Source organism: Pinus tabuliformis, chromosome 3_2 (assembly GCF_031772625.1).
Source record: "Pinus tabuliformis cultivar Carrire ecotype Pingquan chromosome 3_2, CPIR1, whole genome shotgun sequence".
Lineage (NCBI taxonomy): Eukaryota > Viridiplantae > Streptophyta > Pinopsida > Pinales > Pinaceae > Pinus > Pinus tabuliformis.
In genome coordinates this window covers 770,255,965-770,267,090 of record NC_142302.1, presented here as the reverse complement: position 1 = coordinate 770,267,090, position 11,126 = coordinate 770,255,965, and positions in this window count along the sequence as shown.

Sequence of the window (11,126 nt, the reverse complement as noted above, 5' to 3'; positions counted from 1 at the left end):
CTTTTACTACATCCTGCAGCTACTTCCTTACTCTGGTTACTATCTCCAGCTGTTCTTTTAATCTGGTAACTTCTTCTGTTTCTACGTCCTTATTTTCATATGCCATGAGAAGTCTAATGTCTTCATTACTATTGGATGAGTCATTACTTTTATCATGAATATAATAACTTCTATTACCTTCTTTAAACATATTTCCTTTGTTATGAGGGCATCTAGCAGTGTACTGACCAACTCTACCACAAGAAAAGCATTTGAAAGGTAGCTTACCTTGGAACCTTCCAGATCCCCATTCAAGATTCTTGACAAAATTTACCTCATATTCTTCTTCTAAAATATATCCTGATTCACTGAGTTTTTCTTTTCCATTTGCTGACACTTTAAATACGGCTTCTCTCATATCTGATGGTCCTTCTTTTCTCATCTCAAAAGCAATTAAGATTCTGTGAAGTTGCGTCAGTGATTTTCTGCAGATCCTACTTTTATTCTATGGCAAACACTTAGGATTCAAATTTAGCAGACAAGGATCTCAAAACTTTTTCAACTAAGACAACTTCCTTAATTTCTTCACCCAGATTCCTCATACAATTAACAATCTCACCTATACGCAGGAAGTAATTAGATATGCTTTCATTACTATGCATCTTAAGAGTTTCATACTGTATTCTGAGAGTTTGAAGCTTAGCACGTTTTACCTGATCATCTCCTTCGTAGATTAGAATGATTTTGTCCCATATTTCTTTGGCTGATTTGAACTGCATGACCTTGACAAATTCTGATTGTGACAAACTTCCCAATAGGATAGTAACAGCTTTAGCATTGAGTTCATATTGCTTTCTTTCTATTGTATCTGTAGGAGTTGCTGATGGATATGTATATCCTCCTTCCACGATTTCCCAAACATTTGTTCCAAGTGATTGTAGATATGATGTGGTTCTTATCTTCCAGTAGACAAAATTGATCCCATCAAAGATTGCTGGTCTGATGGGTCCCTCTCTTTCATGATTGCCCATCCTGATGGATCTTCCTTTAAGCAATCAAGCTTCTTCCAAAGGACCTGCTCTGATACCAATTGTTGGAAATAATACTAAGAGGGGGGGGGGTGTGAATCATTATTAGCAAATCAAACAGCTTTTCATTTCCATACTCAGATACATATACGCTACTTCAGTTAAGGGAAACCGCGTGTACACGCAACTGTGTCTAAAGCAACTAGCATATATCCAGTAAAATTATTATTCAGTTAATCCATTAAATTTTGATCTTTAATTAGTGCATCAGAACTTCATTAACCTTATGAACAGTAAACAGGTGCAGTAAAACAGAATAGATTATCACACATAAGAAGCACACATGAACACCATGATGTAAGGTGGAAACCCAATGTGGGTGAAAACCACCTGTTGTAATTCGTCTCTATCTTCTTTTAATAAGAAACTTGTTTTTACAATATTTCTGTACTGGTGTAGTCTTATACCAGTACGCAGGCTTCTACCTGTAGAAGGCTACAACCTTCTCTCGTTCTCCAACTTCTCCTGGAAGGGAGCTACAAACCCCTTAGCTATTGTACTAGTTGATGTACTAGTACGTAGGTGTTGACCTACAGAAGGCTACAACCTTCTCTTTTCTTCCAGGGACCACGTTTCATAAATTTTCAGACTGGATCCATAAATACAAAACAATCACCACTGCAATACAATCATTAACTTTGAATCACCCAACAACTGAATCATTGAAACCCTGTCATCAAAACACAGTCACCAGAACACAGACCAGAGCCCATAACTCTGAAACAACCACTAGAACCAAAAACAACCTGAAATATCAAAACTCATAATGTATACGCTACTTTATCGTGTCGAACCAGCGTGTATACGCCCTTTCACCAGAGAGAACTCGAGTACAGATCTAAAAATAATTACTTATACCTTCGCTATTATTTCAACTTTAGATATACTCAGAACATAAGATATAAAGGATAAGACATGCGTCAGTATTCATATCTATTCATGATCATACCATATAATGATAATGCACTTTAGTCTGCATGATCCTGGTCCATCAACCTTTATCAACTACATAAGTTCCTCCTTGATTCAAATCGAGCAAAGCATCACAAACCCATAACCAGCATACTAGATCTCACACTTCATCAGATATTCATCATTTTCACACTTACCCCTCTTGGCCTAATGATCTTCTCCTTATATAGGTTTAGGCCTCTCTCAATACCATGATCCAAAACCGTGTAGAACCAATACCTTGGACCCAATACCTAGGGTCAACACTTTGGACCAAATACCATGGACCAATACCAAAATACCATGGACCAAAACTTAGTTTTCCAACATGTACGTGCCTTTCCTTCTGTGAACCTGTGTGTGTACGTATATGCACCTTTTGTTCTTCTAACTCACGTGTATACGCACTTCCATCAAGGTTAACCTGCGTATACCTTTCTCTTGACCTGCTGCACTATGATCTGCCATCTGAGTGAGTTGCCATCAAGGACAACACCTGTATCATACCTTTAAGTGAGTTGCCATCAAGGACAACACCTGTATCATATCACCAACAAGAGTCCTGTAAAAAATTAGAGCATCTGTAATAAGAATGGGGGATTTGGTAGAAGAGGACAGCGACAACTATTTGCTATTCATCCTTTTCGACTTCCATGATTCAGTCCACGCTCAGGGAAAGTGTTCAACCTTTAGCCGGTTCCTCTGCATCTACCTCCATGCAGCCCATTTCTCCAAGCACAGTGGGCTTTTTCATCGAAGAGCCCCTCATAGTCGGACAAGTGGATACATTTGTAGTATTATAGAGATTTGTGGTGGAAGCAGAGGAAGAGGGTAGCTCCCTTTTTCGCATTGGGGTGGTTGGCAAGGTTGGAGCAGGAAAAACCCTCCTCCTCAAGATGGTCTTCAACAGTCCAAAGGTGAGAAATCTCTTCAAAGATGACTTATTTCTTTGGCTCATTGTTTCCAATAATCCATCTTTTGCAAATCTTAGAAATGAACTGTGTATGCAAATAGCCACGCTTACAAAGACAAAATTAGATAGAAATGAGGGTGATGAATATGTAAAGATGTGGTTGAGTCAGAGATTGCAGACTCAGAGGTTTGCTTTATTTTTGGATGACGTTTAGAGAGATGGTTCCCAGTTGATGCAGGAATTGGGTTTGTTGTTGCTAACCCACCACTCCAACTCCAAACTTGTTGTAAGATCAAGAAACCACAGAGACCTATCAGAAATTGGAGTTGCAAGGACATCTGTAATAAGAATGGGGGATTTGGTAGAAGAGGATAGTTGATAGCTATTTTCTATTCATCCCTTTCCATATACCGATGGAAACCTTTCAACAAATATAGATGAGAAAATGACAAAGGTTGTGTGCGCCAATTGTGGAGGGCTTCCACTCGTTATTAAAGTCGTGGGGAGGGCAATGGCAGCCACAACTCATCCACAAGAGTGGGAATTGGCAGCCCAGAGGTCGCCAATATCTGACAGCCACAAGCATGCTGGTTCATCTCATCAATTGTATGATCGCCTATGGTTGAGTTATGATGCACTTGGAAATCACATTGTTAACTTGCAATTGTGCTTTCTCTATGTAGTTGTCGCCTTCGCAAGAGGCCAATTTATTCAAGTGGAATATCATGTGATTCCATTGAAGCAAGTAACTGCACAACTGAATTTTTTGGATTTGTTTACTAAACTAGATGAACTCCTGTAAAAATTCTATCGGTTGTTTATCTACTTTGCATAAACATGATGATTATATGCAAATTTCTTTTCCATTTTAGTTCTACATCAGCATAGATTCTAACTGAAATCTACTGAGGATTGCATTTGCCTAGCCTGCAAGCCAAATAACTTTGTAATGCCATATTCATATGTGCACTTGTGTTGTCAATCTCGAATGAAGTTTCATTCACTTGAATTGCATTTGCTCTAAATTCTTAAGTTGTGTTGGCACTTTCCAATGAAGTATTATCCACTTAATTTACATTTGGTCGGATTACATGGGTTTTTTTATTAATTTTTTTACGGAGTTCTGATTATACTGAATTAAATCCACCATTATTTTTAGAATAGCACTGAATTATATCCACCATTATTCTCAGAAAATCACTTGCAAGGAAGCGGATGACAGGGCTGCCTTTTTTTATTTTCAGTGTTAGTCTTAAGAAGAAGTATGTCAATCTCTCATTATGTTGACACTTGAAGTTATTTATCTTTATTGGTGGACTTCATTGTATCACTGAACTATTTAGATAAAGTTGTTATTAATTTCATATAATGGTTCTTGGTTTGTATGTCAGAAATTTTGAATGTATTGACTTTTTACCAATGAATATTTGGTTGGCAATTAACTTCCTAAGGTTTGGGCACTGTACAAACAAAATGTCATTGGTAATTAACTTTCTAAAGTTTGGGCCCTGGAGCAACAAAATGCATTCTCAATGAATATTTAGTTGGTAATTAACTTTTAAAGTTTGGGACTGTAACAACAAAATGTCTTTTTAATAAGATATTTTTTTCAAATTCAAATATCTATATCTAAACATGAAACACATTAAAACCCAGAATTTGTTTAGCGCAAAGTTCTTTGTATCATATACTTGTTCTTGGATTGTCTGTTAAATTTTTTAAATATCTTGAAATTTAAAAAACTAGTAACTTAAACTCTAAGGTTTTGGCCTTCTAGCTTTAATAAAATCTTTGTTTCAAATTCAATATCAAATAAATAAATAAATATATTAAAAATTCCAATTGAGAAGAATGATGTTATACTGGCTTTTGAATATGATTGTGTATCAATTTATTTTGATATATGTGGAGTTTGTATACCAGTCGAAAATGAACGACATGGCACTGGTTTTTATATATGACTGTATAGGTTAATACCAGTTGAAGAAGAATGATGTATTGGTTTAGTTTAAATTGTGATTTTAAAATTTAGTTGGTAAAATTGTGATTTAAATTTTCATCATTTTTTATTTTCTTAATTTAGTTTCAAGTATTGATGCAATTTGTTATTTTAATAATTTTTCATATGACTGTATAGGTTAATACCAGGTGAAGAAGAATAATGTATCGGTGTAATTTAGATTGTGATTTTAAAATTTAGTTGGTAAAATTGTGCTTTAAATTTTCATCATTTTTTATTTTCTTAATTTAGTTTCAAACATTGATGCAATTTGTTATTTTAATAATTTTTTTCATTGTTGTAATGTATTTTAAATATTTTTATTAATTCAAAATAAAATAAAAATAACTTTATCTTGAAATAAAAATAATAAAAATTAAAATTTAAGGATATTAATTTATAATTTAAAATTAAAATAATAAAAAACAAAATTTAAGGATATTAATTTTATTAATTTTTGTTGGCAATTAAGATAAATTTGAATTGGTCAAATTACTAGTGGTTTTTGAGCTGTAGGTTTATAACAATTCATGATATTCATAAGGAAAATATCTTATTTAAAGGGAGTGATTAAAAAATCCATCTTAACTCCATCTCTACCAAGAGGGATGGTGGATTTCAACGAGTTAAACGGGTGGGTAACTTAGTCTTCCCCATAATAAATCATAGATTTAATATGAAGGATTTTTTTCTATTAATTATAAACTCAGAAAAGTAAAACAAAATATATACTTACAAGTTCCATAATTAATTTTTAATATGATAACATATATTCACAAGCCATATTTAACCCAATGTCAATCAATTCTTCTAATGACTCTTCTTTTTTATGTTAGCACCTATTCGAATAAATTCAATGATGGTTTCTATAAAACAACTTAAAATATTCAAAAATGAAACCTTAAGCTGTTATAAGTAAATATTAAAAATTACTCACAAACTTTGATATCAACCCATTTTTTCTTTGTCATCTTGTTTTATGTGTTGAGTGAGTTCCATTTTGTTTTCTTTTCTACAAGAAAATACCTGAAAATTAATCTTTAATGCTAAAATATTTTTTATATGAATCTAATACAAAAAATAATGATTAAACATAATTGAAGCACGTTGTTGTGGAGATGGTTAGGATTTTCATAATCTTCCTTAAAAAAATAAATTAATAAACTATTTTTATATTGATATATGAAAACTAAATATAACAAAATTGATATTAATAAATGAATTCTTTATAGTAATAGATACATATAATTCTAGAAGATATTTTTAATTAGGAATATTAATTCTTGAATGATTCTTTTTATTTTTTTATGTTTTTGCTATTGCAAGTCTGATAGGGTTCATTGACCATTGCTCTGGAAATGCTTTCTATAGTTTAAATATAATTTGGTTCTTGGAATCAATGGATTTATTTTTGTATTGTAAGTGGAAAGTGCGTCTATATGTTTGTTCCATTATATCCCTCATAGTTTTGTAAAAAAAATTCCCCATTTCATTAACCTCCAACACCACTCCAGATGAGCTAAGGACCAATTCATCATCATTTACATGTTCTATAATTGTTTTTTCGTAGAATGACATTTTGTTTCTTCATTGTTGGTCCCTGTAGAACACTAAATATATGTGCATTAATAGATTGCTTGAAACATGTTATCTAATATTCTTAAGTATATAATTAATGAAAATTAAAAAAAAATACTCATATTGAATAGTATTTTTCATTTTTATTTTAGGCTCTTATGGACTTAGATAAAAAAAAAAAAAAAAATTAAAATTAAATAAAAAAAAAAAAAAAACTTTATCGAGCCTCCATATTTTGTGGCTCTGCATGACAGAAACTAACAAATACATATGACAGAGGCTAATTCCTAAAATTGCAAATCTTAATTGATCAGTTTCATTTAAAAAGTTGGATGATATTGATTTGAAAATAATTTTCAATGAACATAAGATTGCATCGGAATCATCAAACCATTACTGGAGTTCTAATTAAAATTATGAGTAAAAAGCACCCTTATTATTTGTCAGGGTACTGCATACTACCGGTATTATTCATGGTTAACCATGGTCAACCATAGAATTTCATTTCTGTTACATTTATGCATCTTATTTAGATTTTCCTATTCCTATATCGTCATTGTTCCTCAATTTATGCCTTACGGCGTTTCCTTTGCAACCTCTGATACAAATGCTAGTTAATTTTCAATATTAATTAGTCCATTTTTACAAAGTTTTGACTATAATAATATTATTAGAAAAATCCAAATCATTATTTGCTTCTATATGGCACCCAATTGCCTTTGTATGAACCTTTAACATCTTTAGCTTCCCAAGTCATTCATGGTCTGATTTTTTGCAGAAACTTGGAAAGATATCTTTAGCTTTCCCATTGTTCAAGTTATCTCATCTGTTTCTACTTATTGCATGGTGCCACGCGCTTTCTAGCCGATGCCCCTATCATGTCGCTCAGTCCTCTTAGGCTTAGTTCGATGCCCCTACACATATGTTGCTCGATTTTTTTTTATTATATAAATGCTAGTTTATGAAATTTTTATATTGTTAAACAGTAATGTTGATATTTTTAATACTATGCTTATTTAAAAAGTGATGCTTAACCCCCAATATGCGGTGTTGACAAAAACTCGGTGATGATTATCACCAAGCACAATTCTCGGGTACCAACACAAGAGTTAAATTCTCGGTTTTGTGGGCACTCATGCATTCTAAGGTGAAAATGTTTTAGATTATGGGGACTCCTAAGTGGTTGTTGACTAGATTTGCAATCGTGCTAGATTAATGGTTCTTTGTTTAGCACTTATATGGTAGGGAAACAAAAAAGAAATTGTGAAATGGGTATGGGAATTATTCAAATGTAAACATATCTACATAGTTAAATATGGTGATTGAATAATTATCCAAGCTATTCTGACTGAGGAGGGAATAATGAATATTGTGGAATTTCAGGATGACCAAGCTTTGGAGGTTGTGGTTATAAATTTTTGGAATGAAGATTAATATTAATCTATAATATTATTAGTTTTGATTTTATTTTTTTATTATTTTTTTTTGTAATGTTGGAATTGTTGAGACTATATTATGGTCATGTTTAAGAATAACACAATAGTGTGGGGAATTGAATATGTGGTTTAATATTTAGGAGTGCATTAACAACGTACACTATTTATTCAAGACCCCATGGATTATTTTTTTACTTTTTTTTTTGTTTTGACCTGGAGGAACCAACAGCCTGCCTCACACATAACTATTAATAAACCTCTGGGGTCTATGGCTTGTCCTCCTCTCCGTTAACCAAGTCACAAATAGGAGGATTTGAATCTAGGTCTCTCAAATTTCAACGATTTCACTTATCTCGGATTACCAATTGAACTGCCCCAAAACAACTATTTTTTACTATTACGATCTTTTAAAAAACATGACTTTATAAAAGCAACCCAATAAAACCTTTTATAAGAGCAACCCAATAAAACCATCACAATGTATATTTATATATAAAAATATTAATACTTAACCCATAAAATATAATAATACAGGAAAAAATTATAGTTTTTAACTATCATTAATATCATTATCAACTAGTTTTACTTTAAAATCAACTGGTTTTACTTTAAAATGATATAAATATACATTTTATTATATAACTTTGTTTCTTTAATAAAATTATTATTATATATATATATATATATATATATAAAAGAAGAGAACCCATTTATATTTATTATTTATAATAAAAATATTTATTTTAAAATTATTTGCAGAATAATTTAATTAAAAAATATAATTAAATGATGTTAACAAATTTTTTACTTTTAAATGTAAGGGAAAAAATATTGTTTTTCTAATAAAATAGGAATAAATGTTAATTAAATTAAATTTTATTAATTATATAACAAAGTGTTATCTTTCTATGGATTTTATTGTTGTAAGTATATTAAAGTTAGAATAATGTTTAATAAATAATGAGTATTTTTAATTGGTTTTTGGCATAATTTATGTTTTTAATATGTAGTTTTTCGAATTCAAGTTTATGTGATCTATATCATAATGTATAAAGAATTTTTCGAAAGAAATCACATTGAAGATTTTGGTCGACATGTTTCAAACCAACAAGTGTGATTCATATTCAGAACACAATGAAGAAACAGATCTAGGAAGAAGGTTAAATAGGGAGACAGGTCAACCTAACAGCTAGAAGAAAACAACTATATTTGACTCAGGGAGAGAAAGAGGAAATGTTTAATAATATTTAGATAAATTTTATTAATTTATTAATTGTTTATTATATTTCTATTTCATTGTCAGTTTTGGGTAGCTCAAGTAGTAGTGGCCGTGGAAATGAAGTCTCACCGAAACGGAAGTCTTGGGTTCAAATCTTGTGCTACCCTCCTACCGTAGTGGGGTGAATAATGGACATTAAAATTGAAAGTAGAAGAGTCCTACCAAACTTACAGAAAAAATAAAATTAATTAATTAATTAAATAAAAAAATAAAATAAATCTATTTCATATATATATATATATATAAACTTATTAATTTAAATCAACGGCTATATTTGATTATGGTTTTAATAATATTTGATTTTTTTATTTTATTTTGTACATATATCGATATAACCAAAGATTAAAAACTAATAATAAAGATTAAATATATTATATATTTATATATATAATTTCGGTATATATATAAATAATTAAAGATTAGAAACTAATAATAAAGTAATTATAATATTACTAAACACTAGTATTAATATTAATAATAATATTGATAATACTAATACTAATTCTAAAAAAAGGAAACAAAGGGCTTAGACAAAGACGGAGAAAACTAAGAAAAGAGGGTGAGAATCCAACAGCCACTAATTTTCTAGTCGTCATCCCTATTAATATTACTGGAAGACCTCTCAATTTCAATGGCTTCCCTAAACTTACAATGATGGAAATGAGGAATCTTAGTGATAGCCCTAGCCTCCTCAATGCATATATGATGCTTGGTCTTCTCTGCATGTTCACCCAAAGCTGAAGATTTGGTCCTCTCGTGCTTGATATCAGCAACGTGTTCCTTAATCCTCTGGTTAATAGAGCGACCGGTTTCACCGATGTATGACGTTCCACAAGAACAAGGGCTGATATAAACACCTTTCATATCCATAGGGCTCACGTGGTCTTTAACAGACTTAAGGGAACTTCTAATGGTGCTGAGGGGTCTAAAGGTCGAGGGAATATTATGCTTCTTCAGGATTCTTGCAATCTTGTTTGTTGTCCCTTGGATGAAGGGGAGGTGGACTCCTGAACTGCAATCAATGGGTTCTTTCTTGACCTTGGGACCTTTGCTCACTTTGAGGAAAGCTTTGACACCCTGCTGCCTACTATAGCCATTCTGGACAAAAACACTAAGGAGATGAGAATTTTCTTTAGAAAAGTGATCTTCATTAGAAATTCTCAGAGCACGAGTGGCTAACGTGCTAAGAAAACCTATCTTATGAGCAAGAAAATGGTGGGAATTGGCATGAAGATACTGCTTAGTATGAGTCTTTTTTCGATATACCTCATGGGAGAAAGATCCATCAGCTTTCCTAGAAATGAGGATAGCAAGAAAAGGAAGGAAACCATTGACCTCACGCTCCATCGTAAACTAGATGCAGTTAGACTGATTATTGAGATGTTGGAAAAAGATATCTAATTTATCAGGCCCATGTTGCCAAATGGTGCAGGTGTCATCACAAAATCTTTTCCAAAGCTTAGGTTTAAATATAGATGAGGATAAAGCCTTGGATTCAAAATCTTCCATGAACATGTTAGCAAGAACAAGGAACAAAGGGAACCCATGGTAGCCCCACAAGTTTGTTCATAGAACTCAACTTCAAAACAGAAAAAAGTAGAAGTGAGGTAGATCTTAGCTAATTTAACCGTGTCAAAATCAGTAAGGCGAAAGATAGCATAGAATTTGAATTTGAGATTTGATAGAACTAAACTTAATACATATTTATAGATGTATACATCATAAGTAGTAATTGACTTTTTTATATAATAATATAAATATTTAAAACAAATAAATTCAACATTAATTAATTAATCTAAATAATTGACTTTCATACATATTAATATAAACAATTAAAACAAATTAAACTCATTAAAAATCAATTAATCTATATTTCATAATTAATTGACTTCTTATATATAAA